Raw genomic sequence first — 27,825 nt, forward strand, 5'->3', positions numbered from 1 at the left:
AGATTACATGTGTTCAGTAGACACGTGTGTGGAATGGACAGCTATGTATGGAGCGAGATTTTTTTGGGGGGGACAGATTTCCCGTTTGTTTTTAAGGTGAGAGTGGGATGTTGGGGAGGGATAGTAGGTATATTTGGGGAGGTAGGTTGGGTAGGATAACAGACAAAACAGACAAGACAGCATACAGGGGTGGTATATGACACATGAGTGGGGTAAACATCTTGGATGGGGAGGGGTGTTTTGAAGTCGGAAACCCATTAGCCCCCTAGTGGAAACAGTGGGACTGAGGTCCACCCCTTGGCAGTCACCACTGCACCTTGATGGCCCCAAAGGTGGCTGTGCTCAGAGCTGTGTAGGAGGGGCAGGCTGACCCTCTAGATGCACCACAAGGCCCTCAAGCTGGCGTAGCTGATCTCCAAACTCCTTGCGGAGCTCGCTACACACCAGACCATGGACCTGACAACAGTTGACAGTATCCTGTCTGCACCCGCTCCCAAAGGCATGTGTGCCCCATCCCCTGAGGTGGTTCCACCACAAGGTGGTGCAGGACCAGCAGACGAGGAGGTCCCAGGCTGGGCCCCAGATGTTTTGGTGCCCGGTGCCATGGCCAGATGAGGTGGAAGAGATGGGTCCTGTGGGATCGGCCTTCCCAAACGTGCTATGGTGTTTCAATTTTAAAACATATGCGGGTTAGTAATAGTAAACACATTCCAGGATTAGGTATAAGCATGCATAGATATTCCCATTAACCCAAAACACCAGATATGGAACAGTTGCACAGCAAACAGAACACATGCATATATGGAACCACAGTGGCCATTACAACAGCATGCAGGTACATTGATGGCAGCATGCCACCAATGTGGGAGTATTTCAACATGGCACATGCATAGAAACAAATTTCAATATTTATCAAACAATAGGACATATATCCCAACAGTAGATTTAATTGTACACATACTGATTGAGTTGGGTATTTAGTTTATTGTTGCAGATATAGTGGTGGGGAGAAAGATGCCAATTAGCAACTTGTATATCCCTGTAATTTTCATTACTTTCTTAGTGCTGTGATCTGTACCTTACAGGTATTATTACACTACCCTATGGCCTTAGTTTGTACAGTGGTATGGATGTAGACAACTATATACATGAACTGTGTTTTACCTGCAGTGTACACCTCTTACCTGTTATAACTGTGGAGGTATTGTTTTTAACAATACCTGACTGTTTCTACGCATATTCCCAGATTCCAGGTTGATGTTATGCACATACCTCTCCATCTCTTATTGCACATACTCTGGGCATGTCTTGACAACATGCAGGTGAAACTGGGACATGTTTTGACTATTGCCCTCATAAACCTTTGGTGAGTTGTACAATGACAGGTTTGTTTTCATAGACATTTTCCAAATATTTTCACGCCTGACAGTCAGTTATATGACATTAAATTCTGCCTAAATGTCAGAGATTATCATGCTGATATGCCAGGGGGACAGGGTAACAGCCAGCAGATATGGGCCAATTATCTGGACATTCTGGACAGATCTGTACAGTTGAGGGGTATGATTCTGCATACAGCTTACTACCACTCCCAGGATTCAAACCATGGCTGTGTGTGCTAAAAATACATCACGTCATGTCTCAGTTGAGTGTGCTGTTTGGATTATATTGCCTATCCCTTCACTGTTTTCTGTCTAAGTCTCTCTGAGTTCTACAATCTGACCTTGTGATTACAACAGTTGTATACAGACATTCCTACACATTTTATTTATGTAGCACATTGTGGGTAACAGCGCTTAATACAACAGTACTATTAAGAGATTGCAACACTGCATTGCCATATGATACCAGAGTAAACACAAACAGTCCAGGAGTTATAACTTTATTGCTGGGCTGTTAACCTTTTATTTACATACAACCTGTATGAAACTCTTCCTGCCATATTGTCTGGTTTATTCAGTACATGCCATACACAATACAGGTTTTATACTGGCAATTAACTTTCTACTACTTTTAGATTTATTTCTTATGACAGTACATGCAAGATTATTACTAACCTGTCTTGCGTCGCAGCCTCTGCAGTCTACAAGCATGGGCTTCCAGATTCATAGCCCACTCGTCTGCCACTGTCAAAGACATAAGAAGAATATTTAGCCATACCTATCCATAATATACATGAGGTAGTAGACTGATACTTACACACAGCTGGGACATCACCCGTCTGCCTAGCCTCTTGGATCAACTGATCCAAGAGCTCCTTTCTCTGTTTCAGGTTGGCGTAGTGATGCCTGACCTGCTCACCAGTTCACTGGTGAGGTCACGAGCGAGACAGTCCCAGGCTTCTGTTTTATATTGGGAACCCTGGTACTGGCCCTGCAGCAGTCGCTGGCCATAGTCTTTAACAAGGAGTCCTGCCATGACTTTGGACTCCTGGATACCCCAGCACTGCACCCAGAAGCGCAATCCTTCACCCCCACTGGCCATAGTGCATACATCAGTAAGCTGCAACCAGTTATGAGATGTATTACCACCTGTGGGGTTTAAATAGGGCCGATTTCCTGCACATTACCGTGATTAGACAGTTTTGAAAATGCTAAGCTATGGGCAAACCTGCTTACCTAAGGCTGGCATTGCTTAAAGGGATATACCACTGGGCAAACTGATTTAGCTGACCTACAAATTGCTTACACCTAGTAAGCAGGGGTGTGCATTGCTTAGCATTGCTTAATTTTAAATTTGCACACTATTTGCTGTTTGGCATTGATTTATCATTCATTACATGCTATATATGTGTTTGGTATCCAGGATTCATGTGTACGTACACTGTATGGGGTCATTGTGTTTATTGGGGGATTTCAACACTTTATTACAATGACACCTCATGTCTGGACTTAATGCAGTACTTCAGTTCACATATTTATGTTGTGTAGTATGTTATACAACATAAAACTACATATAGATTCCTTTCATATGTAAATTTTGATTTTGCTATAGTGAGGATCTGTTTGGGAATACCTCAATCTTATGTACTGAAGTGATGGCTTACAGGTTAACTACTGTGACTATACTGTACAGGGTTCTGTGTTTAAGACCTGCAAGGGCTGTTTATTTTATTGTTGGGCAGAACTGCGGCTGTTGGATACAGAGTGATTAAGGCACTTTTAAGCAGTTGTAAGCAGGTTTGTGTGGGTTTGCACGATGGTAAATAATGCTAACAGTTAAATATGCTTACACAGAGTTAGCTTCAATATTGCTTAACCTGTGTGTGCATTGCTTACCCCCACACAAATGGGCTTAAACCCACTTTTTACTGCTTACAAGTGCTTACTCCTGCTTACCCCCACACTAATTTAAACAGAAATGTAACATGGCTCTTGGGAAAGTGGTGGATTTGGACACTCTATGGATTTATCATTTATTACAGGTTATACCTTCAGTTCATATCCCTGATTCATGTGTACATATACTGTATGGGGCACTTGTGTTTATCTGTGGATTTTACAACACTATTACAATGAAACCTCACATCTGCATTTAATACAGTACTCCAGTTCACAAATATTTGTTATTTAGTAGGTTATACAGCAAAAAAAAAATGTTCATAAAGTGATTTGATATGGAAAATGGAATTTACTACAGTGAGAATCAAACTAGGAATGACTGCTTGCTAGGCGAACACTATGACCACTACACTATTGCAGTACTGCTTCATTTTCATGTATCTTGCTATTTATCTTCTTGTGCCATTTAAGCTACAGTTTGCGTAGCTAAGCAATGGGCAAACCAGCACACCTACGGTTTAATTTAATCTGTTTGATAAAAATAATTTTCTACTGCTATTTTCTCTTGGAAGGGACAGGTTTCACTTATTGCTGTGGATTCCTGCATGCATCTGTACATTTGGCAGACATCCTAGCAACCCCCCATACCTCTCAACCTCTTAATGCACATTATCTGGACAAAGCTTGACAGCATGAGGTCCAACTACGGACATATTTTAAGTATTGCTCTTATTTTATTTTTATTTATTTATTTATTTGCAGTTGGTTTACCAGGATAGTCCATTGGGCCAAGATGAACCCGTTTTCAATGGAGTCCTGGGGAGAAAAGCTCCAGACAAATGAGGTTACAGAAGGTTATTAGACATGATTAAACACTGTAAATAATTCAAGTAGACAGATACAATTAATAAACAAACAATTACAATTAATTCAACAAGAGTTAAAACTTGTATCAGATACAGATTAAAAGGATTTTACAAATTAAAAATAAGAGGTCATTACTTATTGAGAGTCCTGCAATTAAGAGGTAGAGTGTAGAGTATTCTTGCAGATACCATAATAATAAGAAGAATTAAGAGAAATGATAGAGTGAAATGAAATCAGGGGTGTAAGCAGGAGAAGGAGAGGAAATGGAAATATGCAGTGTTAGTTATGTGGGGTGGGAGCAAGAGCATTCCCACTGGGATAGTAGATGTGAATGAAGAGATTTTCTGAAAATAAAATGGTTAGAGGTGGTACGGATAGATGGAGGTAGGGAGTTCCAGAGGCGTGCTAGGCCATGCGATAGAAGAGTTTTGCCTGGGGGACGGGCTGGTTTATACACTTCTAATAGATTTTGGTTGTTAGACCTTAATATTCTATTAGGTATGTGTATTTTAAAGACAGAAGACAGGGAGGGACAGAGGGAGGGGTTGAAAATAAGGATAGTTGAGTATAGGTGAGATGATTGGGTAGTTCCAGCCATTTTAATTGTTGGTGAGAGGAACAGTGGTGGGTAGAGGACTTTTGGCTGGTAGCAAACTTGGCAATTTTGTTGTAGCAGGAGGAAAGTTGTGTTTTCAGGGAGGTTTGTAGATTAGTTAGAAGTGGAGCTCCATAGAGAAGGGAGGGAATAAGAAAGGAAGTAGAGAGAGTGATTTTAGTGGCAGTTGTAAGGTAGTGATTTTGTCGATAGAGCATTCCTAGTTTTTGATGGTTTTTTTTGATGTTTAGTTGTAGATGGGAGTTGAATTTTAGTTGGTTATCAATTTGGACTCCAAGTAATTTGGTCTCTGTCACCAGTTCCAGTGGAATGTTATTTTGACTGGTAATAGAGAATGTGTTTATATTGAAAGAGTTGACTTTAGTGGGGGTGGATATCATTAATTTGGTTTTAGAGGCGTTGAATGCTAGGTGATTTGTTTTCATCCATTGCTCAGTAGTTGAAAAAGCATCCTGGGTTAGCTTTAGGAGTGTAGGGATAGTAGTGGCAGTGCAGATAATGGTAGAATCATCTGCATATTGGATGATGTTGGAGAGAGGAATAGCATTGTGGACATCATTTATAAATATGTTGAAGAGGAGGGGACCTAATATGGAGCCTTGGGGTACTCCAGTTGGGGTGTTAAGAAATGAGGAGGTTGCCTTTTTCCATTTTGCTGCTTGATATCTATTGGATACGTAGCTGGAGAACCAGTTCAATGATGAGGGAGATAGGTTAAGTTTTGAGACTTTGGTTAGAAGCAGGCTATGTGATATAGTATCAAAGGCTTTAGAGAGGTCGAGTAGAAGGGTAGATACAATAAGGCCAGAGTCCCAGGCTTTATTTACAGTTTCAAGGAAAGAGAGGAGTGCTGTCATAGTGCTGTGATTAGGTTTGAATCCACGTTGTGTGGGAGATAGTAGGTGATTATCTAGGAGATATGGTAGCAGTTGAAGGTGGATACACTTTTCAAGGAGTTTAGAGATGGGGGAGAGGATAGTGATGGGGTGAAAGTTAGTAACATTGTTATTATTGCCACCTTTATGTAAAAATATGATGAAGGCCTTTTTCCGGATTAGGGGAACTGTGCTTTCCTGTATCGAGCAGTTGATTAGTATGCTAATGGGGTAGGCAATTGCATCAGCAGCTATGCTAAGAAAGTAGGAAGGGATGTCATCAGGAGCACTGGTGCATGGTTTTAGTTTCTGAAGGAGTTTTTGAATGGTAGAAGTGGGTATAGGTTTTAATGAGAATGGAGGGGAGTGTGGAGAGGGGGTGTTAGGGGGTGAAGAAGATGAGGAGGAAGTGATAGTAGGAGAGGGGATGGACGGTAAAGTGGGTGAAGAAGAAGAGGAGGAAGTGAGAGTAGGAGAGGAGGTGGACGGAAGAGAGTTAGTAGATATGAGTGGGGGAATGGTAGTAGTGCTGGGCGAAGTGTTGGTGGGGGAGGATAGAAGTGAGTTGGAGAGTGTATTGTTAGAGAATGAAGATGTTAATTTGGAAATAGATTCAATGAAAAAGGAGTTGAATTGTATGGCTAAGTCTATATCTGGGGCATTAGGGTCTGGGGTGGGAGTGACTGGTTTACTAGGATTAAGTAGAGTAGAGATGCCTTTCCAGAATTTTTGAGGATTTGTTTTGTTATTGTTTTGGAGTATGGTGTAGTAATTTTGTCGATCAGAGATTATAAGCTTTTTTGCTCTGTTTCTAAGTGTTTTATATTCATTATGGATGAGGGGGGTCTTATTTTTCTGGTACTTTGTCCAGACTTTATCTCTTAGCCACATTGTTGCTAGTGTATTTTTGGTAAGCCAAGGGGCAGTTTTAGTTTTTATTTTCTTTGTTCTTTGAGGAGCATGGAAGTCTAGTAGTTTTAAGAATGTAGTATTGAAATGGGCAACCGCATTATCTAAGGGTAGTGTTTTTAGACAATTCCAGTCTATAGTCTTTAGGGAGTTATTAAAGGTTGACGAGTTAAAGTTTTTTTGATTATGGATTGTAATACAGTTGTGGGTGCGATGTAGGAGTAAGGGGAGACAGCGAGTGAAGATTGGTATGTGGTCAGCAAGGGGACTGGGAAGAGTTCCACTGCCTGAGAAATAGTGGGGATAAGAGACTAAAATCCAGTCCAGAATACTGCCACTGGATAGATTTTTTGATGGGCGTGTTATAGAGGAGATTAGTTGGGAAAAATTATGTAGGTTGATGTTAATTGGGTTTCTTGGAGACTGAATGGATGCCCAATTAATATTTATGTCACCTAAGATTATTGTTTCATAGCTAACATTGTTGGTAAGCCAGGAGAGGATGTCTTCGAGTGTGGAAATATTATCCCCTGGGGGGATGTAGAGTGAAGCTATACATATGTGTTTGTGTTTGTTAACTTGAAGTAGTGTTATGAGTAGTTCAGCATTATTAAATTGAGGAGTAGGTTTGTTATAGGGGGTGACTGACAAGGAGGTTGAGTAGAGGAGAGCTACTCCTCCACCTTTTTTGTGAGACCTGTCTCTTCTGATGATAGAATAGTTTAGTGGGAGTATTTCAGAGTCTTTTATATGGGGTTTTAACCATGTTTCTGAGATGGATAAGATGTCTGGTTTATATTGTGTTAGCCAGGCATGGAGGTTTGGGATTTTGTTAACTATACTTTGAGAGTTTAAGGCGGTGAGTAGTATGGACTTATCTTTGGTTGTTGAGGAGGAGGGGCCTGGGTTAGGATGGATATCGCCAGATAATAGATTGGTAATGGAATATAGAATTGGGTTGGAGTAGTACTTGGACAGTATAGAGAGTAGATTAGGCTCTATTGTGCTTTTGTAGGATTTAGAGACTATTATGTGTGTAGAGTGTTTCTGAGTGGCAATAAGTTTAAATGGAAAAAGTAGAAGGTTTTTTATAGGGCAAAGATGGGGGGAAATTGGGATGTTTGAGTGTGGTAGTGAGGAGGTAAGATGGTTAGTTATATGGAAGGTTTGGGAGTGGTGGGAATAACTGGGTTGTGTGAGTTAGTAGAGATAGGTTAGGTAAGGAGTAGAGTTAGTAACAATGAGAAGAATGGGGGGTTTAAAGGCATGATGAAAAGGAGCTAACAGTAATTATTAAGTAGTAGTTGAATTATATGTGTTGGTGGGAGAGAATTGTATGTAAAGAGCTATTAGTAGACAAATAGAGGTGAAAGTGTGAGAATTGTGAAGGATTGGGGGATGTGGTATGGGAGTGGGAGTTGGGATGGTGAAAGATTAAAATTGGTTAGGTGATAAGCCTATGAGAGGTAAATGAAATTAATGTTGGTGGGAAAATAGGAGTGGGAGTTTCCAGAGTATTGGAGGATGATTGGTTTGCAATGTTGGGGGGTGTGGTTAGGGGGGGATAAAGGTAGAGGTGCTGGGGGTGTGTTGGATTTGGGGGCAGGGTAGGGGGCAGAGTGAGCCCAAAGGCTGGAGCGGAAGAACCAAGTGGTCAGGACAGGATCGAAAACCTATCAGTGGAGTGTTGAATAGCGGAAAGGTAAGTGGAGGGGGCCTAGGATTAGTGGGTTGGAATGGACTAAAATGAAATAAGAAAGAAAGAAAAAAAAGAAAAGTTAGAGTTTAAAGAGAGTGTTAGAGTAAGTGAATAGAAGTAGATATTAGTGGGGAGAGGGTGCCATCTAGTGGACAAATGCAGAATTGCACCTAAGTACACCAGGGCTAACCCAGGTCTGGGTTGGACTGAAGGGAGAAGGGAGCAAGAGAAGTCAGGGGACTAGGTGAGGGGGAAGAATGGAGATAGGAGAATAAGAGGGATTAGGCTGCTGGCTTTCTTGGCAGGAGCAAGCTGAACACCTAGCAGGGCTTACAGACTATGGTATTTCAAGGCTAGGCAGCAAATACACATACTTCCTTGGATTCCTCTAGGAGAAGCTTGGTAGAGGCAGCAGGGTTTGTTGAAATTGCTTAGAGCAATTGGCTGAGAATGTAGAATTTTAGTTTAGGTGTAGGTGTCCACCCAGGCGTAATCACAAGGGGTAAGTCAGGGTGAAAGCTGGAGAACAAGAGAAAAATGAGAGATAAGTTGTATTGAAGTAGTAAATAACAGTATCCCTAGAGCAGTAAGCAGAAAAGGATCAACAATTATTAGTAGAACTGAATTAAAATAAGTCACATTAGGTAATAGTCGGATTCAGACAAAGGCAGTTGTACGGAGTAAAACAGTACACGTGTTTAGGCTACTCAGTTGTACAATTTGCTAGCCTTAAATGGCCTTGAACAGCCTTAAAGTGAGCACTTTAGCAGTGTGAGCACTTTAGCAGTGTGGGTCCCTTCTTTTAAATTCCCCATATATAGGTTGCCGTTTGCAGACTACATCTAGGCAGAATCAGAAGCTTATATGGACGCTCCGTTTTGCACACAGGTTCTACTAACAGGTGGGTCAAAGTCGCTGTATTTAAAGCTATTAAAAACAGCATCTGAAGTATTCTACAGTTGAGCAGTATCTAAAACCTTTAAAAAGCTAGAAGCATTATACGCACACACCGTTATACACAAAGGTTCTTTTAAAAAGGCGGAGCAATGACGCAATGTTTAAAACATTTTAAAACGGCGTCAGGAGTAAATATACAGTTAAAACAGCATCAAATCACTTTATGGACATTTTTTTGCTGTATAACCTACTAAATAACATACATTTGTGAGCTGGAGTACTACATTAAATGCAGATGTGAGGTTTCATTGTAGTAATGTTGTAAAATCCACAGATAAACACAAGCTAATAAACTTGGGACGGTTGCTAGAGTAACAACATTTGTTTTAATATATGTTTTCTAATGGATTTTGGTGTCTGACATTCATATGTATGCCATTATTTCACGGCTTCATTCTTGACATCATCCCATGATTTCATGGTACAACTGGGGCACAGGCCAACTGTATGGGTAACAAATGTGGACATTATGCAATGATTTGTACAGTCTGGAGGTATGCAGCCTCCTATGAACATTCTCACTCATTGTTATTGCCGAACGGCACTTCTTGAGTGCAGGGGTGTGTGTATTGTGAGAGCTTTACCCTCAGACACACACCCTGCACTTGTCCATGCTCTATGTCCATTTAGGTGCAGAGGCAGCACACCTTCATTAATATGCATGGTGCGCTGCCATGCTGCTCCTAAATTGTCATTTCTGTGCAGGAATAAGCTATTTCTGCATGGAACCTTACTGAATCCCGGGGATAATGTTAGACATATATATTTTGTAATGGTTGGATCATTTCTTCCAGTCATTAAGAAAATAATGGTTTTGCTGTCAATAGTTTCAATAACATGTTCTGCTCTTTATTTTTCTAGTTTATCATTATATTTGAACCAGTACATTTAAAAACATATACCTGTAATAAAGAGAAGTAATAAAAAAGATGAAAAAGAATAGTTTCATATGTAATATTTAAGCAAAATAAATAAATACATAAATGCAACCACAGAGTTTAAAAACAAAAATAAATGAAATAAAAACTCCCTTGAACATGGAAAGACTTACCTAAATTAAATTCATTAAACTTTGAGTGAGTACTTCCATCATAAAGTCTTCAGACTAAAACGTTAAATGAGACACATCATAAATACTTCAGATACAGCTGACCACATGAGATAATGCATCTAATTAACAAAAGTATAGTAATTAAGTAAACTGCTATGTTTTTATTGATTAGACATACAGAGCTAAATTTAGTAAGGTACAGCAATATGCACTGATAGGTGTACATGTTCTGGTACCATTTCTTGATTCAGCAAACATCCTCATATGTGGTTGCACAGTCCTCTAACATGAAGACATGTAGCACAATGAAGGACTGGCCATGCAGAATGCAAATGAGTCATTCTGGAAGAAGAGGCATATTCTAATTAGCCATGTGCTTGTCCCCCTGAACAACTTCTGTAAAGTCATCTACAGGACCAAGCATTTCAAGAAATTGCTCAGCTGTTTAGATGAGCACAGCCATCCCCATGACTTTGGGGTATTAAACATGGCCAAAAGGCCATGCTCAACCATCCTGCATAACTGGTCATGTTGGAGCAGTTCTACAGCTATATGGAAACTTATTAATGATGTTCTTATGTCAATTCTGCCGTCAATGTCAGAGTGCTGTGGTACACAGCCACACCTTATTGTTTCTGGGGCTCACTCTTTGAAGAAATATATCAACATGTTGTCAATGTGATCTGTGACATTTGCATATGTTTTCTAAAGGTAAAATATCCACACTTACCATGCTGTGTCTGTAGTATTTTTGCCACACATGGAGTACCTGATGAGGAATCATGTAAGATTTAAATGTTTACATGTACCATGACAAGTACATCTATTCTGAAAATACAAAAGCCAGCTATGGGATAAACTTCTGCATTGTCTGACTGGATATTTTAGGTGTCTGAAAGTACTGGTATCAACACTACTTTGGATGATTACTGCTGTGTTCTCATTTACTACATCAAAGTCATCATTACTAATTGAAAGATGGTTCTCCTCATCAGGAATTAAAAGTTGGACTGTGGAAGGTCCACAACATTCTACCTTTGTCCAGGAATATGTCCCACCATATATATAATTTTAGCTCTTTTACTACACTGTGTCATGGTGTGGTTCCATCTACCTAACAGCATTTTTATCAGCCACTACTACATTTCACACCTTGGTTCTTTCCGTGCCTGTTTTAGCCCCCTTTTCCAAAACAGATGTTTTTCATATGATCTCAGTGCATTGGTGAAGATGGGATTCACCTCAGGGCTGAAGTTATCAGTCCCCTGTCTTGCTGTCTGCTGCTGTAACATTTTGTAACCTTCAAGCGTGTTTTAGCAAAGAATTACATTTTCTTGTGCATGTAAAGACAATCCACTGTGGGACCTGCACTTCATCAAAAAGTAGCAGAAGCACAGTAAACATTAATTCTGACTTCTGGGTTTGTCTTTTCTTAACTCACCTATCTAGGTTATACATTTAGCTGCTGCAGTATGTGTGAGACTGTGCCTAGTAAAATGTAGGCCTATAAGGATTTGCTGTATGGGGTATAGTAAAGTGGTTATTAATTAATTTGTCACGTATTTATTCCTTAGTTATAGGAAGGTTGCCTACAATCAGGCCTTGGACATTTCCATTGCTAGACACTAGTGTCTGTGGTAAGCCACTCTACATATGGAATAATAATGCAGACAAAAATGAATACGGTAACTTACACACTCAAAACTCGCAGATATAATTATGAGTATTGTAGCATTACCTGCTTTATCAGTAAGTCAGAGGTGAACTTTTATGTTTATTTACTCGTTATTGACTGGGTTAGTCCCATTAGGTAAGTAGCCTCTGTTCAAGGAAGACCCAAGATGGGAAATTTGGCAGGGACATTGGGTAATGTCTCCTACTCTATACAATAAGTGCCACATGATCTTGTACTTTCACCTGAGCTACCACCAACTGAAGCAGATGGGGCTGCTATTTAACATTATATCTGAAAGATGAAGATGGCATGTTAAAATCCTAATTCTGAAGATGCTGTACTTAAATCCACTGATAATTACCTTTTCAGTAATTTTACGACAGATTTAATATTTACTAACCTTTTAAGTTAATTTGCCCTTCCCCTGGCTTTTCAGTAAACACGGAAAGTAGCAGTTTTTAAACTGGTGGACTATAAAAGGTTGGCATACATCTGGTCAGCTTTAAGAAGTTCTTATGCAAATTAAGCTTAGCTGTGTTTAGCAGTTTGAATCACAAAAAAAGAACACGTAGTACAGTTATTTAAAACAATTTTTTTGCAAAATTATTAATTTAACAATTTGGCAATTAAATAATTGTTTCACACATATATATTCATGCAAATGCATCATATTTAATCTTGCCTCAAAAAATTACACACATGCCACCTGCTGGCATGTTAATATTCATACCTTAACTGTGCAGGAGTTTTAGTGACTTCCTTGTTTGGAAGTTTTTAAAAGGTATTTTTATTAACAATTGTCTTGAAACTAACTTTTATATTTACAAAAAATGTTTGCATGTATATGGATGCTTAACAGCATATTTTATGTAAAAATAAAAGTTTTGTTGTGTTAGACATTTCAAATTAAATGGGGTTGTTTATTTAGACCTGATTTTTTTTTTTTTGGGGGGGGCACATTTAGTACAGTGTAATGATGCATGTCTGTGGAATGGTGTATAACCAGTACATTTTTTATCTATAGAAGTTACCATAATGATAATAATTGCATGCCATTTATGCCTGAATGTGTTCTTTTCTTCCTGTACACATGAACCTTCATGTATCCCTGTGTTATGCTTACTTAAAATTAGTAAAGCCTAAACTTCAAAACAGGAGGTGCTGCATAAAGCTCATACTCAAACAATGGAATAAATATAGATTCATGTTTTCTGCAGCAGACATAATCTTCATGCCTCATACTATGAACTGAAATACAGAAGAAAGGAGAGTTGGAGGAAAGAAAACTAAACCATCTATCTAGCAGAATCAACAACAAAAATCAAATAACATGGCCCTTGGGATACATGGCTCTATTTTGTTGTTTTTTTCTTCTCTACGAATTTCCTGCCTGGTGGCTAAAGTGATGATGATTTATTTAGCATACCCCTCCTGCTTGTAGTACCCTTCCTGACATATTTATGCCAAAAAGATAACTGATATTGATAGTCTGCTGTTTCACAACAGGAATCAAAAAGTTATTTGTATGCATGTTACATCTTTTTTTGTCTCAAGTGTATTAGTAAGTTAGTTGGCTGCATTCTTACTAAGTAATATAAATTCTATTGTTTGATAATAAATCACATTATTATGAGGTTAGATTACACAGTCAGTCATTTGTCATTTAGAATCACTTAGGCTAAAATCTAAATCTGGGAGGAGGAGCATTGTGAGAACGTCCCAGATGTGTAGAGGGTGCTGAAAAGTTAAAAGCCTGATCAGCTTCCTAAATCCTGAAGGTTATTTTGCATCTCTAGCTGAAAAGAGGATTATTGCATCTTGTAAAGTACCAATTTGCAGAATGATAATGCTATGTTTTGTCATTGTTTCAGATCATTGATTGAACCATGTCAATGAAAAGTGTGTAGTTTTCAAGTGTGGAACTTCGTGCCATCATGTATGAATGTATGATGCAAACATTGAGTGACAAGCATCCTTCTTACTGAACTGTGAAGAAGTGGTGTGCAAGCTTTCAGCGTGGAGATTTCAAGACTGAAGATGCAGCGAGGTCTGGGAGGCCTCAAATAGTGTCAACTCCTAAAATTGTTGCCTTGTGCATGACCTGATTTTGGCAGATTGGTGAATATCAGCTAAAACAATTGCTGAGACACTACAGATATCCAGGGAATGTGCTGTGTTTATAATCCATGAGCAGCTGGGTATGCAGAAGCTGTCAGCCAAGTGGGTGCCCAAATGTTTGAATGTCGATGAGAAAAGATGTTGAGTGAACACTTCTAAGTTGATTTTGTGACATTTTTGTCAAGCTGGTGACAACTTATTGGAATGACTAGTTTCTGTTGATGAAACATGGTTACACCACTATGATTCTAAGAAAAAACAACAGTCCATGCAATGGTGGCACTCAAGTTCACCAAGGCCAAAGACGTTCAAGACCCAAAAGTCAGCAGGAAAGGTCATGGCCACAGTGTTCTGGGATCAGGAAGGTGTTGTGATGACTGACTATCTTCCAAAGGGCCAAACAGTTAATGCAGAATCCTACTGTAACTTCATGTGCTGATTAAAGGAGGCATTGAAAGAAAAAAGGAGAAGGAACCTGTAGAAAGGAGTTCTCTTTTTGTAAGACAATGCACCTGTTCACCAGGCTGGCAAAACAATTGATGCCTTGACAAAACTGGCGTTTGAGTGTATAGATCATCTCTACCTTACTCATCAGATCTTCTGGATATTTCCTCTTTTCAAGCCTTAAAAAGGGTTTTAAAGAACAGCAATTTTCGCATGATTCAAAGGTGATTGCAGCAGCAAAGCAGTATTTCAGTGACCAGACTTCAGACATTTTTAGCAGGTTACAGAAACTTGAGACATCTTATGCCAACTGTGTTGAACTTCAGGGAGAATATGTTGAATAACTTGTAAGTTTCATGGTTCCATGTCATTCCCTTCTTGGTCGGGCTTAGAACTTTATAGCACACCGATTAATGTTTCTTGCATCTCCTTGCAATTGTCACTCACCACTTCTGAACTTCTGCTTTCCTCTTCTTAACTTCCTGCAACACCACTACCTCTGCCTTTAACCCCTTGTATGTTGTAAACTCTCTGTCTCTTTCTCTCTCTCTCTCCATCTTCAGCTTTAATTTTTTTAATGCAATTAATTATCAAAGTGTCAATAACAATTTCTAAGGCCTGTTATTTTCCTTCTTTCATGACCATCAAGCCTGCTGCTCAAGTTTAGTCTTTACCCCAATTTGTTCCTCAAGAGGAGAGAGCCCTAAGACCAATTTATTTTTCTCAAGGTAAATACTCAGCTAAAGCGTCTTCTGTGTGGAGACATGCGTGCATGGGCGTACCTTTGTTGAAGGTTGTGCGTCAGAGCTGGCAAGCAGGTATGTAAAAATCAACTGCCAATCATTAGCGGACCGGAGTTCCACTGTGGCGACCCCTAACTGGGAAAAGCCGAAAGATACAAACATTAGTGAATATATTCACACACACACACACACACACACATATATATATATATATATATATATATATATATATATATCACACACACACACACACACAGATATATATATATATATATATATATATATATATATATATATATATATATATATATATATATATATATATATATATATATATATATATATATATATATATATATATATATATATATATATATATATATATACATACATATATGCATCTAAAATTCCCACTGATCCCCATCCTCCTGTATTTCAAGCTGAACTCCCACTGCCACCAAAATCCCCCTTTATTTCAATCTCTGGAACCCCCATTGACCCTTCCCCAAAGGAAGGTATGTACACAACAGATTTGATACTTGTTGAGATTCTATGTATCATTATGCTATATGTTTCTAAAGTTTATCATTATGCTATAGCTGTTTGATATCCAGCTCTATGATTTAACAAGAGCTTTATTATACAACAAGCAATTATTTTAAAGATTCAATGTAGGTATTCGGCATTTTCCTATCGGTAGTAAGTTGTATCAAGTGTACACTGGTGTAGACATTCTGATGCTTTTAAAATTATTTCCTATATTTTTTTCTTGCAGAGATTCAGGAATGGCCACATCTGGAACTGATACCCCATCTGAGGAAATATGACATCGGCAGTAAAGTAACTATGGAATGTAGCAGTCCCAGTAGCAGCTCATATACACAGTGCTGGTTCTATAATGGCAGTAGATTTATAGGACATCGTTCAAAATCCTCAGCTGAGTCTAGGATTCAGTATCTCATTTCAAATATCACAGCAAATGACTATGGATTCTACTCATGTGTGTGTTACACTGTACAACATCAAATCACATACCGCAGTAAGAGAATTGTTCTACACACAGAACGTAAGTTCACACTGAAACAAATTCATATTATTCTTATAATTTTTTGATGTAATAAGAATCTGATCATTATTACAAGTGAAAGTGACAACTATATAAAGTAGTAAACAAAACCTGGTGAAACTAGAACTAGAATTTAAGTGGTGAATTTTGTAAACTGCAATTTCTAGTGATTTTTTTGGTCTGTGAATTAAACTAGGTAAGTATGTAGTACTGATTAAGTATGACTAAATTAACAAGCAACTGAAGAATTATTTCCTGAAGACCTAATATTTATTCCCATATGTCAAAACGGTTTAATGTGTTAAATTTAGCAATTTATGTAAACAGACCAGCATCTGATAATAGATAGTTGTTTGTGAGCTTTAAGTGGTTTGTGTCTAACCAACCAGTAAATAAATGAGTAAACAAATAAATAAATACAACTGTAATTGAAGTCCCTCCACAAGACCCTCCCTAAAAGAAGCTTTTTGTGTTCCCAATGGATAACCAAAAGGTCTGGTTTTCTATACCATTCCACTTCTGTAAAATCTGATTGAATATGTTGAAACTGGTGAAAAACTTGAAATGGATTTTGGGGAATATGAACTGGATGTGGCAGAGATGTTTCTCCTGTTGAATGTTGTGCTGCACAGGGAACAGAACCATTCCTGCTCCTTTTCTTAACTGTGGTTTGCATTCCTGTACCCAGCTTACCATTGACTCATCTGCAGATCCAAAAATTCAGACATCCCTTTTTGAGACTGCCATTGAGTGTTTCCTCTGTTTATTTCCTTTATTTTTTAAACAAATGTACTTATCCTTTATTGCCAAATGTTTGTAAACCCATGCATTCAAATTCTGATTAAATACATAGCTTGCTTATATTGTGCAATATGGCATTATTTATTTATTATTTGTTTATGATTTATCTTTATTTAACATTTGTTAATCAGGAAAGTCTGACTTGGAACTAAGCCAATTTTCAGTGGAGGCCCGGAGAGAAATGCTCTAGATTGAGATATCAATGCTTATGAATGCATAGCATTGCATCGTTCTACAATTTAAGAAAACTACATCACTAACCCATTCTATGTCTCACATAAGTCACCTCAGTGCAAACAATCTCTTTTCTCTTTACAGCTCACTGCCTGACTTCCATCACTCTTTGGATTTATACAATTTGTATATATGTACATTGTCTGCAACATCGAATTAGAATGCATTTATTCATGTTAGTCAAAGTCATAATGCTGTAACCTATTTTATATTATGGCTATAACGTTATTCTGTTTTCTTTTATACTTAGAATATATGATATGTTATTTTTATTTCTTATTTCTTGTACCATCCAACCTGGTTTGACATTTCATTTGGTCATATTTGATAAATGTTCCACTCCTGTAAAAACCTAAACAAACATAAATCAGTAAATACATGCATAAATATTACCTGTCATTTATGTTAAAATTTAATTCCATATTAGCAATTTGTTTACACGTCTTTTTTGGCATTTGGTTTTTAATATTATAACTATAGCTGCCAGCTACTCTGCTCAGATGTCTTTTTTCTTTTGAGAAAAATCACATTTTTAAAGTTTCTGGGGTTTAGAAATTAAGATCACTATACATAAAACATAGCCTATTGTTTAATTGTCAAAACTGAGGTCTTTTTCTATAGTCACTCTAAGATTTTGCCCAGCCTATATTTAAGGTTTTAATTAATAAGCCAAAAACTGCAACTGTTCTAGCAGTCAGCTAGCATATTGTACAGGACTGATTGTACACACCCAGAATATAACATATGTCCTTCATAATCTGCTGTTGAAAGAAACATTCATAAAATTTACTTTTAGAAGCTATGACCAATAAAGTTAGATGAAAAGTTATTAGCAGCATGTCATGTGGTAATCCTGGGGTCACATCCCAATGTTTTGCACCTGGCACAGATTCTACAAGACGTGACCTAGGGCAAATGTAATATGTGCCCAGTCCATCTCAACTGGATTTTATTATGAAGTGAAGCAGTATCTCAAGTGTTTCCTACGTTACATACATCTTTAATCTGTTATGGAGAAATAAAACTATCAACGCCATCCCATAAAGGACCTCTGTTTCTGTAACTGGTGATCTCATTCATTCTCTTGAAACACCCGTGGTCATAGAAAAGTTGAAGAACATAACATTTCCAGTAAATAAAGAGCTTCATCCTTGATCTCTTTCACCACTATGATCTTGTACAATGTCTACAGTATTCATGATACTGGACCTGTCCAGTGGTTCATGGCCTGATCCACTGTGGCTGATGCCCTTCCCCAACCTGCAACATATAATCTATTCCCTTTTGAGAATGAACTCCAGTCTGAGCTGGATACCACATACACCCAACTGCAAGATGCCAGTATTGTCTGTGAACAAAAATATGTAACTCAAATAGATTTCTTCCAGATAATGGACTAGATAATCAAATACATTTATATGTTATTGAATGTGCTTAAGGAGGAGATCTTGAAATATAGAAAATAATGTTATAGATATTATGAGCCATGCTGCTTGCTTACTTCTCCCTTCTCAAGTGTGGAAAATGTGGATCAGATTACTGTGTCATGTTTTCTCAAAATATATGTCAATATTATTGTGACAACCCACAAATGGACCAATAATCAAGGAGCCTCAATCCTCACCATGGGCAACAGTGGGGGATGTACACTGGAGGGATAACAGGCACACATGCAGTATTTCCAGATGCAGCTGTCTGAATCAAGTGCAATTTCCCTTAAGAGCACACATAGACCACAGTTAGTCTATGGCTGGTTTCTCCCTCTTTCTCCAGATTGCCAAATAGGCTCCCCACTGGCACAGCTATAGAGCTGACATCTCAGCTGAGTGGCCAAGCCAAGACCTCCAGCACCCTCTCTGTCCAACCAGTGCTTCTTGTCCCTGCCCAAGTAGCTGACACACACAATCTTTGAAGTTTGGTTTATACACACAAATACACACACACACACACACACACACACACACACACACACACACACACACACACACACACACACACACACACACACACACACACACACACCTGGGAAAGGCTAGTGCAGGTTTATTAGCTATGCCCCCTTTTGCCCAGACTATAAGTTAGTTATCACTATGACTAGCCAACTCCTTATCAGCTACTTTAAGGCCTTATCGAAGGGTGTCCAATTTTATTGTGTAATGTTACTATTAATACAAATGGTAGTTTGACCAAGAGCAAGGCTGCTAGGAGTGGCCTACACAGTCCCCAAATAAATATGTAAATACTCTCAGAACTTAAATATCTCTACACAAATCAGCCACAATGAAAGGTTTAAATATATTTAATAATAAATAATAAAAGAACAAGACAATACTAAATATATATTCACAGTGACATCTGAGTTCAAAATCACAGGAAATATTTAAAACAACATTACAGGACAGTCTCAAATAAAGAAAAATATCTAAACTAAGCTTCACTATATTCCTCATTGAATCTAAGAGAATTACCATACCCTAGTTAACTTACATACAGAGCAAGGCAAATGTGTTGAATGGATCTTCTAGTTTTTATCAGGTCAAAGACAAAATGCAGGATGCTGTGTCTTTCTAAGAGACTTCTTAAATAGTTTGCAGAATGACATAATTTCATGTCATCTGACTCTATACCAGGTGGACCCCCCATTGCTGGAAACTAACAGTATTTAGCATCTACCTGTGAAACTACATAGACCTCAGATCTTTGGCAGATGCTGGAAGTCATAAAAAATTGTAGTAATTAGTTCACCTCAAAGATAATACCGAAAGCTTCTCAGCACAGACATTGTGCATGTAGCTGCCATAAAGTAATTTACTTTCAGCTATTTTTCTCAAGTTAACCTCCTGTATTCCAATTTCTACTGTTAGAATATATACATTTAAACAGTTACAATAGTGCATGCACATTTCTGTTCTCCTCCAGTAGGGCACACTGTGGATACATTTTAAATAACACTTTACAAAATATCTGTGGATACATTTTAAATAACACTTTACAAAATGTCTTCTCAGCACAAATGTCTGTACAAACTTAGTTTGATATACACATGACATACAGTTCTAATACATTTGTAATACAATTATCTTATATAAATCATGTTGATATTCACAAATGTCATATAATTATTTTCAAAATTCCAGCTAGCTGTGCTGGCAGTATCTCCTTTCATGACAATTATCTTCAGAAATATGTAGTTGGGGCTCACTTAGTCAGAAATAGTGATCATTGCTGGGAAATTACTGTTACATGTCTCCTCATCTGTAGTTCACAAACATTGTATAAGTAACTATCAATGAACATAAATTATAAACAATATGGGGCTCTCCAAATTTAGTTTTCATCTCAGTGCCATGAGAAATTTCATTGATTGCAATATGTTAGCTGTCAAAATATCTGTTGAATTGCCCTAATTTTTAATTTGGTAAGATACAATCTCTCAGTTCTGCAATTATGACCTTTCCAAATCTCAACTAAACTCTACAAATGACAATGGATTATCCTGAAAAACATGAGTTATAGTTTGATAAAATAATATTTAAACATCCCCAATTATGGATAGCAGTGTGGTAGCACACTTTCCCCAGGTTATATTGGCCAAATATATATTAAAATAAAGGAAGTCAGCATAAAGCAAGATGAATTTGAATGGTGACATCTTAACTAATTTGTAGAAAAGAAAATGCTGAAGTCTGGAAAGCCACCGCAGTTCTTCCTGAAACATTAAACTTTAAAGGCAAATGAGTATTATCTTGATCATAGGTTTATAGAGTAGTACAAGGCTAACTGCTGTTGTGGGCCATTTTAAACCAGCAACTTGTGTTTGTAAAGTAAACACCTTAACCATTATGCCAGCCCTCCCTCTTGTCTGAAGATTATTTATTGCATGCACTGTAGGTCCTCCTTAACTTATGGCTTAAGGTCCTAATTAGTGACTCCTTTCCAACTCATCAGGTAGTATAACAAGATAGTTAATCATTTTATTTGCTCCTACGTTAGGTTCAATGAATGTTTCAGAAACACAAATAACATCCTTTTTGGAACCAAGAAACAAGAAGGCTGTTGGAGGTGATTATTTTCCAGTTGTTTGGGTACTAAACATTGATTATTTAGAAACAGATTTGAACATCAAATTAGACAATGGCTTATGTATTTCTGAATCTAGTCACTTGTTTGTCTCTGTTCTCACTTCAGCAAGGTTATTTCAATACTCTATCCTCCTTTTATTGGATTAATATTTCATCTTATATTCAGTCACTGGGCAAGCTCAGACAAATAAACTGTGACCTTTTCATTTTGTTTAAATTCATTCTATTTACTTGCTACCTTAACATTATAACTGTATATATTATATAATAAAGTGATTCAATTACATACTGATACAGTTCCTTAGTGAAGGTTCAGATACTATTTTACATAGAACACAATGATACGTTCTATATTTTGGATCCCGTGATGATTATTAAAACTGAAAAGTAAATCACTTCTGATCTTGCTACTTTCAGAGTAAACTATAATCAAATTTGTAAACCAGCTGGGTTTTCTTTTAACATCATTTTAAGCATGGAGTCAAACCTTAAAGTAATGGCAGCCTCTGATATGACTGAGTATATAGACAGTGTCCTATAAGATTAATCCAATAGCATAGGAGCAGAGCCAGTCATTGTTGAGGTGTTATTTTAGTTACATTTTAAAACTGTTTTTCCTCTCTGTGAGTTTTAGGTCAAGTGGATTGGTGACATGGTGAGAGCCATCAGTGCACTTATTAGAATTGTTAATGACTAGGAGGGACTTATTGTTGGACTGTATTGATCTGGTATTTGTGTAAGGATGCAAAGATTTATTAAGGAAGGGATGTGTCTGGGCAGAAAAATAAGTTATGGGCAGTTAATAGTTATGACTGATATTAATTTAATTAAGTTAATTTAGATCTCTTAGGGCCTTATAATGATTTCCTGACTGGGAGGTATTAACTGATAACTTTACTATTTTGTAATATCATGAATCTAATTTTGTTCTGAGATTATGATTTGTTGTTTGCTGAAGAGGAGATTATGATCATTAGGGTATTGCAGGAGTTGAGAGTGGACACATATCTCAACTGTTTTGGACAAGGGTGATAGCATGGCATTACTCCTGTAGTTAGTTAGATCTTTAGAGTTGCCACCTTTGTAGAGAGGCATGCCAAAAGATTTTTTCCAGATTTCTGGGACTCCAGTTTCTGCTAGGGATCTATTAATAAAGATTAAGATAGGATAAGCTACCACTTCAATTGCAATTTGCAGGTATTGAGTAGGAATTTTGTCAGTTGCTATTGTTGTTGGTTTAATGTTTAGTCATTGTTTTAATGCAGTGGGAACAGACTTGATGTTGAATGTATTATTATTATTGGCAATTAGGATGGATGAGGTGAAATGTTTTGTTTAGAGAGACCTAACATAGAGTTTACAAAACAAGAGTTGAAATGAGTGACACTGGTCTTAGACTGGGTAGAGGCAGTGGTCTGACTTGGTTGGAGTAATTTTTGGGTTTAGAGACCACAACTGTTTAACATTGTTTTTTTGACAACGTGTAGGTTAGAGAAATATGTTTTGTTTTTTGTTTTGTGTTAATATGCTGCTTTGCATGGTTTCTAAGGTGGCTAAAGGATTGGTGGTAGCCTGGTTCTTGTTTTTGGACATACTTTCCAACCATAAACCCTATGTCTAAGTAGTTGCCTGGTTGACCTACTTAGTTAAGGTGATGGGTTTGATCTAAACCTCTTTGTTCTAAGGGACGCATGTTCTATTAATATTTTTGAGAAGATTTGGTTATAAAGGAATGCTGCCTCACCTGAAGGCATTGTTTTAAGGTTGTTTCAGTTATATTGCTTAGGGGTTATGTTGAAGTTGTCTGGGTTAAATCTAGTTAGGTTATAAACTTGTTTATAGATTATCTGTTTGGAGATATTATTTTGCTGTCTTATTACATATGTTGGCAGGTGGTCACTGATAATATCTGATAAGGTCCCTGCTGAGCTCCTGACCGTGGGTCTGTTATCAAGTATCCAGTCTAAAGTGGATTCCTTGTTTGTTTTATTGTATACTCTTGTAGTGACATTTAGTACTTGTATGAAACCACATACATTTAAATTAGTTTGTTTCCAGTCTATGTCTACACCAGCCATAATAATGAAGTCTTGGATAATGTTGTCTTTTACCCATAACAGAAATTCTTCAACAGTGGATGACTTGTTTCCTGAGGTAATGTACAAACTAATAATGCTAATGTTCTACCTGATATTTTACATGTGTAATTGAGAGTTCTACATTTGGAAATTTTGGGGGAAGAGTGTGGATGTAGGATTAGGTTAGGGGAGTTTTAAATATAACTGTTATTCCATCCCCACAGTCTTTTCTCTCTCTCTCTCTCTCTCTCTCTCTCTCTCTGTCTCTCTCTCTCTTTCTCCATTCTGAAAATATTAAAATCTGTTGGGAGTATTTCATTGACTTTTATTTTGGGGTTTTATTCAGGTTTTTGTTGCATACATGGGAGTCCAGAATGTTCTTGCATATGCTCTGAAAGGTAATGTTTAGCAGTAGTAAGTTTGATTCTTTTATTTGTAGGGAGAAATTGATGGTGGGATAGGTATTGCAGACATTTGTAAGGAATGTATGTTAAAGATGAATCCTTTCTTAGTGTGCATGTTGCCAATGAGTTTGAGTTATATGGTAGTATTTTGAAGATGACAGTGGTAATTAGGCTTTGTTTTTATTCTTACAATGAGAATAAATGTTGTACTATAGGTTTTTCCATACTTATACATATGAAAGTTTAGTTTTGTGTGTTGTAATAGTTCAGGATAAATGGTGAGGTGATGGGCTAGGGTGTCGAATGCACAGAAGTGTGAGTTTGCTGTTAAGTGTTTGAGTCATATAGTGTAGTTGCAGTAGTTTATGATGTGTGTGAGGGAGAGAAGATTAATACTAAGACTTTGTGATAGGGTGACATTTTTGTATAGTGGGGGAGGAGCTCAATGATTGAGGTTGATGTAATCTGTGTTATAGTGTAGGTTGATTTGCCAATAGAAATAGTATAGTAGAAAAAATTAGTTCATGGAGAGGTGGCAATGTTATATGATGGTTACAAGGTGGGAAATAGGTAGAGGAATTAAGGACAGAAAGATCTAGAAATTGCTTAAGGCAATAGATGGATAATGTATTTGTTATGTTGATTGGATTGCTGCAGAAAGATGGTATGGTGTCATAGGATCATATGATCATAGGAGCTTACTAGGCTAATGGCCTGGGGTCCTTACAAGCCTAGACAAGAGTTTATCCCCTAAAAAGCAACCTCAATCAGCACTTGTTACCCCTGTCAATGAGGGATACAGCTGGAATCCCTGGCACAAATTTGTAGTTTCTTATCCACTCATCAAGGTTGTGCTTGAAGAGGGTCAAAGTCAGAGCTTTAGTCCTCTGTGCAAACTGCCAGAGTATAAGGTTAGTTGTAGTGGTGGTGGATAGGAATTGGGAGTAAGGTACTGGAATGGAGTATAATCTGAGTATAGAGAGGGCTGAACATTGTGTGTCTAAAACCCTGGACATTTTGTCAGAAATGAACATTGTGTGAATATTCTAAAATTCAATAAATCAATAAATAAAACTAAAAGGTTTAATAGACTCAATGCATATATGCATCTTCAATAACAGTATATCTATTCCTTTGCAAAACATACTGAAATTTACCCATAAAATTTGTATTCTTCAGATTTTCCACATCTGATCAATTGGGTATTTCTGATGTACATTTGACAGTGCTGATAAAAGGGGTTATCAGTTACAGTTACTTATCCCTATCAGTCTTTTTGAAGATTGAAGTAAAATAGCTTTATTCATTTGTATTCATTGTTTTATTATTTTCCCCTGTGCTTATTTCATATCACTATTTGTGATTTTGCCACGAGACCTAGGGTAGAGCAGCTCTTAACAATGCTCTATTTTGTGATAACTGGCTTGGCATGTTTCTTGTGTGCAACTTTAGAAAAGGTAATGGTTGTAATAATTCTTCTGCTGTACTTTATCTATGCTACCATACTATTTTGTGTGAATATTCTAAAATGCAATAACAATATTCGGGAAAAAAGGATCAATTCCAGCAATGAGCTTTGTATTGCACCATGGTTTTATTGGATCTACTTCAGAATATTGAAACCTCATATAAGCAAATCCTGTTTCATCGAGACATCAATATCGAATCTTCATTTAAGCAAATTCTTAAACCAGCAAAAATGTTCACTGGGAAATTAACCACTTGGCCACCAGGACAACATACACCCAACAAAACGATTAAAGCCCACTAAAGTGGGAGGCTTCGCCCCCCACACCCCACCTGACTATATATACCAACTCCAAGATTGCACTATAGTGGGGAAAAGGGAAAATACCTCCAGGATGGCCAAGTGGTTAGTTTCCCAGTGAATGTTTTCGCTGGTTTAAGGTTTTGCATCAGTGAGGAATTGATATTGTCATCTTGATGAAACAGGATTTGCTGATATAGGGTTTCAATATTCTGAAGTGTATCCATTTTTCTCATTATTTCATCAGTGTTAACTCTATTTGTGTAACTTTTGCTAGCCAACTCTGGCATATTTCTGTAGTAGTCTGTCAAAGACTTTGTTATAGTCGTATAAATCCCCTAAATATTATTTATCACTGGATGCAACAAAAGCCTTTGACAGAGTCAATCAAAAATTCCTCTTTTTTATACTCTGTCAATTTGGATTCCCACAAGAATACATAACAATGATCAAAACACTATATAGTAAGGCAACTACAACACTTTCTATTAATAAAAAAAATCTAATCCGATAAAAATTGTTAATGGCACCAGACAGGGATGCCCACTCTTCCCAAACCTGTTCAATTTCAATATAGAAGCACTACTTCTACTAATTAGTCAAAGAACATGCCATCACCTTGTTTCAGTATCAAAAACCCAAATAAAATGCACAGCCTTTGCAGATGGCCTAAATATTTACTTTCAATACCCTAATACTGATCTTGGTAAAATCTTAGTTTCCATAGACAATTTCTCCCAAGTATCAAACTATGCTATTAATCCTAATAAGTCAATTATCTATCCACTAAACCCCCTAGGCCATAAGGTATTTTATTTTCCAGAGATTACTATAAAAGTGGAAAGTACTTTGAAATTTTTAGGAATAATCTTTAGTCATACACAATCAGATATGATTAATAACAACATATTTAAAACTTGGACTAATATAGTCTGAAACATTAGCAAATGGGAAAAGTTTAAACTATCTACTTTATCAAAGGCCTCAGTTGTCAAAATGAACATACTCCCTAAAATTTTGTACCAAATGACTGCCACTTTCATAAAAATTCCAACTACCTTCATTAATAAAATAAAAGTTCAACTAGCAAAATTCATTTGGTACCCAAAGAGTACAATAATTAATTACAACAAACTAATACTCCCAAAAGAAAAAGGAGGTCTAAGCCTTCCAGACTTCCAACTCTACCATGAAATAATTAATGCTAGCCACATTATTCAAATAGCTAACTACGATCCATTGGGTAATGAATGGTACCCATTATGGATTAAATTATTTCACCAAAATATTATTCCATCTAAAATTAACCAAAAAATGATTCCCTTCCTAAATCAAGAAACCCTTAAGACATTAAAAATTCACCCAGTTTTAATCAATAAGTGTGAAATTTTCAAGAAACTACTAATATCATTAAAACCAAAAGATACGATTACTCTTCTACAACCAATACTCAACAATCCTGATGTAAAACTAACAAACTGTATGTTAAACTTGGATAAATATCCATTAATAAAAAAATCATACAGTATGGGACTTCTACCAGTTATACAACCTATCAATGGAAAACATCAAGAACATACTTAAAGCAAGTAATAAATATAATGTGATAATAAAATAAATATTATACTTAGTTAACAAAATAGCTAAGAATATTATTGTAAATGAGCAAGATATCAAGGTAGCACAACAAATTCAAAAGTTGCTTTATGCAAGAAGAAAATGCTCTCAAACACATATAAATTAATAACTAAAATTAAATATCAAAATACAATCCTATTTTCAAAGTATTGGGAAGAAAAATGCAGTAACTTGACAGAAAATCAGAAGGAATTAGCCATTGGAAACACCATAAAACTGACATCATTTAAGAAACTAATATACTCTCAGATCATGATGCATAATGCATACCATACACCTGTCCATCTTAACAAATTTAATCCATCTAAGGGTTCCTTATTGTCCATTTTGTTGTGATAATGAAGCTGATATTCTATGTATCTTCTGGAGCTGCAAAACAGTTTATAAACTGTGGTGCTCACTGAGATTCCTCTTAGAAATAACAGGCTACTCAAAATCTACTCTGTCATGGGAAACAGCAATACTACATATTTTTAAAGAGCAATAACAACAGCCTCACTAAACACATCACTAAAACAC

Source organism: Protopterus annectens, chromosome 6.part0 (assembly GCF_019279795.1).
Source record: "Protopterus annectens isolate FY-2018-M chromosome 6.part0, PAN1.0, whole genome shotgun sequence".
NCBI lineage: Eukaryota > Metazoa > Chordata > Ceratodontiformes > Protopteridae > Protopterus > Protopterus annectens.